Source organism: Balaenoptera physalus (genome assembly GCF_965194825.1).
Source record: "Balaenoptera physalus genome assembly, chromosome: X".
NCBI lineage: Eukaryota > Metazoa > Chordata > Mammalia > Artiodactyla > Balaenopteridae > Balaenoptera > Balaenoptera physalus.
In genome coordinates this window covers 8,098,653-8,102,967 of record NC_138903.1, presented here as the reverse complement: position 1 = coordinate 8,102,967, position 4,315 = coordinate 8,098,653, and the positions used below count along the sequence as shown (strand labels likewise).

Genomic DNA, 4,315 nt, shown 5'->3' with positions numbered 1-4,315 from the left:
CATGCGGGATCTTTATTTGCGGCATTCGCACTCTTACTTGTGGCATGTGAGACCTAGTTCCCTGACCAGGGATGGAACCCGGGCCCCCTGCATTGGAATTGTGGAGTCTTAGCCACTGGACCACCAGGGAAGTCCTGAGGGTGTGATTTTGGAAAGTATCGTTTATTTTACATTCCCTTTCTGATATTTCATTGTTGGTGTAAAGAAATGCAACCGATTTCTGTATGTTAATCTTGTATCCTGCTACGTTTCTGAATTCACTGATCAGTTCTCGTAGTTTTTGTGTGGAGTCTTTAGGGTTTTCTACATATAGAGTCATGTCATCTGCATATAATGACGATATTATCTCTTCCAATTTGGATACCTTTTATTTCTTTTTCTTGTCTGATTGCTGTGGCTAGGACTTCCAATACTATGTTGAATAGAAGAGGTGGAAGTGGGTATCCTTGTCTTATTCCAGAGTTTAGCGGGAGGGCTTTCAACTTTTCACCATTGAGTATTATATTGGCTCTGGGTTTGTCATAAATAGCTTTTATTATGTTGAGATGTATTCCCTCTATACCCACTTTGGTAAGAGTGTTTATCATGAATGGATGTTGAATTTTGTCAAGTGTTTTTTCTGCATCTATTGAGATGATCAAGTGGTTTTTGACTTTTGTTTATGTGGTGTATCACATTGATTGATTTGCATATGTTGAACCATCCTTATGAACCTGGGATGAATCCCACTTGCTTGTGGTGTATGATCTTTTTTATGTGTTGTTGGATCCAGTTTGCTATATTTGGTTGAGAATTTTTGCATCTATACTCATCAAAGATGTTGGCCTGTAATTTTCTTTTTTGGTGGTGTCTTTGTCTGGTTTTGGTATCAGGGTGATGGTGGCTTCATAGAATGTCTTTGGGAGTGTTCCCTTCTCTTCAGTTTTTTGGAAGAGTTTGAGAAGGATCAGTATAAGTTCTTCTTCGTATGTTTGGTAGAATTTGCCTATGAAGCCATCTGGTCCTGGACTTTTGTTTGTGGGGGAGTTTTTTTTAAAATAAATTTATTTATTTTATTTACTTTATTTTTGGCTGCGCCGGGTCTTTGTTTTTTTGTGTGTGTGTGTGTACACATTTAGTTTTATTGTAACAAAGCAACTTGTACACTTTTAACGTTTCAAACTGAGCATCATCTTTCCTTTCCAGTGAAACAGAAAGAAAAATATAACACTAAACAGGAACAAAATTACAATAGAGAATGTCAATTGCAAATAAGATCCTACAGGTTCTGCTGATTCTCCCATCGAGTGGCAGGGCTCAAGTCATCATTAGGAGAGAATTTTATTTTAAAAGTGTCATCTTAAACTGCAAGGATGTCCGTTAAACATCACAATTAAACATGCCAAAGGAGAAGCCATGTTGTGAAAATGCCCACTTAACCCACCCAAACATCTCAAACCCCCCCTTTGCTGACCTTCTATAACCCCATTTTTTTAAGTTTTTCTTTTCTTTTTTTAAACAAGAGAAAGTAGACAGATAGATGTTGGTAAATGCTAACTGTCCATATTCACATAGAGACACAGTGTAATCTCTGAGCCCAATATACAGAGAAAGGAGGAAAAAAGCTAGAATTCTATGCACTACTACACAGGGGCCTAGCACCCTCCAGCTTCCAGCAGAGCTAAGGGAGCAGAAGGTTTTTCTTTTTTCCCACAGAGCATGGTGGTGTTGATTCCGTAAAGTTTTTGTTGAGACAGGAAGGGATAAAAATGAATCTGGAACAGAAAGGGGTAGAGATTCTTTTCCCACTGAATTCTGCTCAAGGTATTTCCCCCCAAAATAAGTTGTGAGCCATGGTATAAAGGAGAAAAGAGACCTCAAACACAGGGCAACTGAGCACAAGAGGAGAAGGAGGAAAAAAAAAAAAAAAGACTGCAACTTGCTCCCAGGGACTGGAGAAAATTAAAAAAGGAAGGTTGGAATCCATCAGTGTTCCATTAGTCATCTTCTCCTTCATCTTCCTTCATCCTTATCCCCTTCTTCATCAATATCTTCCAGTCCTTCTTCCTCTTCATCATCATCATCATCTTCTTCTCCTTCCCCTTCCTCATCATCCATGTCCGGAACCAAGTGGTACTGTAATGGATTTGGCCAAATATCATCTTTGATGACCTCTCCTAACTCATCTGCACCTGCATCAGAATGATCAGTAAACCAGGTGAAGAAGCTTTCTGGTTCCTCATGCTGTCTCTTCCTGCTGGCTTTATTCTGCGTTTGACTTGCACGTTTTGTCAGATCCTTTCCGGATTTCCATTTGATTTCAGTGGACTTTGAAGATGGATCACCACTCTCATTCAGATGAAATTCTTTGGAGAGAACTTTAGTTTCGAAGTAAGGGTTTTCATCAAAATAAAAATCTATTCTGTAACCTGATTTACTATCTTCAAATTCTGTCACTTCGACTCTTGTCAAATAATGCAGCACCTCTTCATCCTCCTCCCCAAGCAGTGCAGACACTTGTGGATGGTGAACAAATGTTGTTACCCCAAAATTTGGGATTTTGGCGATCAATTCCGACCTCTTCTGAAAAAATGGTTGGCGGAGTTTGTTATATTTCTGTTCTACTTTCAAAATCTCCTCACTGGCTTGTTCGTTAAGTCTGTCTATTTCATTTTGTACTTCATCAATATGTTCAACTGCTTCTTGCTGTTCTTCTTCTTCCTTCGGCAAGTTCGGAGAAGCAGACGTTTCCTCTGGCCTGGAGGCAGGAGTCCGTCTCAGTTTCTTCGGTTTCGTTGCTTGGGGTGGAAGTGAAAACTGGTGTTTGGGGGCCATGCTGGGAGAAAAGCCAAGAATCCACCCAAGGGAAGAAGCTCGTACCGGGAGCTCTGAGAACTCTGCACTGGGCCTTTGTTGCTGTGCACAGGCTTTCTCTAGTTGTGGTGAGCAGGGGCTACTCTTCATTGCGGAGCTCGGGTCCTAGACACACAGGCTTCAGTAGTTGTGGCACATGGGCTCAGTAGTTGTGGCTCTTGGGCTCTAGAGCGCAGGCTCAGTAGTTGTGGCACACAGTCTTAGTTGCTCCGCAGCATGTGGGATCTTCCCGGATCAGGGATGGAACCCATGTCCCCTGCATTGGCAGGTGGATCCTCAACCACTGCACCACCAGGGAAGCCCTGTGGGAGAGTTTTTAAACTACAGATTCTAGTTCATCTCTAGTGATTGGTCTGTTCAAATTATCTGTTTCTTTTTGATTCAGTGAATGCAATCCCTCCCAAAATTCCATGGTATTTTCCCCCCAAATAGAGCAAATCCTCCTAATATCTGTGGGGAACCACAAAGGACCCCAAATAGCCAAAGAAACCCTGAAAAAAGAGAACGGGCTGGAGGCATCTCCCTCCCTGACGTCACACTCTGCTGAGAAGCTACAGTCACCAAAACAGTGTGGAACTGGCTCAAAACGGGCACAGGGACCAGAGGAACAGGACAGAGAGACCAGAATTCAACCCACACGGACGGGGTCGGTGAATTTATGACACAGGGACCAAGGACACACCAAGGAGCACGACACTCCCCACGATAAATGGTGCTGGGAAAACTGGACGCCCCATAACTCATGCTGGCTACCCTGCACACAAACCTGACCAAAAACCCAGCTTTCCATGCCAAGCCCTCCCTCGCTCACACGAAGACGGACCCCCTCAACGGTCAGTCGCCCACAGGAAGCTTCTCCCCACTTTTCCTCACCGTCTCTTCACCTTTTCCTCAGGCATCACCTGGGTCCTCAGGAAACCTAGTTCCCTAGTCAGCGTGGACGCAGCCCCACTTTGTCCTGAAGCCGAAACCCCAGCGAGTCCTAAGGAGACGGAGACCGAGCTCCTCTCAGCAGAGACGCTGAGCCGGGCGTCCTACCTGAAGGCCCCCGCCCCCGCCCCCGCGCCTGAGGAGGCTCAACTCCTCTCAGCTGCCCTCACAATCGAGTTCGCAGGGAACGAGCATGCGCTGTGGGTCAGAGAGGCGAACTCGGCGCCACCCTGTGGTCAGTGCAGGAAGTGCAGGCCGCGCCTCCCTCACAGGTCACTGGAGGCAGCGTGCCCTACTGACAGGACTGCTGAATCCATTAAACTGGACATTCAAACTAAAATGGAGTCTCTATCCCAAAAGTTTTCTAAAAGTAGTTAAGGAACAATTAATTGGAAACCATTTGGAATGAAGTGAATGTAGATGCAAACTTTACAACTGATACCAAATTCACTCAAAGTTATTCAGAGGCAAATTTTACTTTAGTTTATAATTTACGTTTGGCTGCGTTGGGTCTTCGTTGCTGCATGTGGGC

At 44.2% G+C, this 4,315-nt stretch overlaps 1 pseudogene across 1 annotated transcript; it reads right to left on the bottom strand.

Annotated features, from left to right (window-relative positions):
* Positions 1–1,904: 1,904 nt before the first annotated feature.
* LOC309652148 (protein SET pseudogene) lies at positions 1,905–2,925 on the bottom strand (annotated as a pseudogene). The gene has a single exon. The product of its transcript is annotated as a protein SET pseudogene (transcript).
* Positions 2,926–4,315: the final 1,390 nt, after the last annotated feature.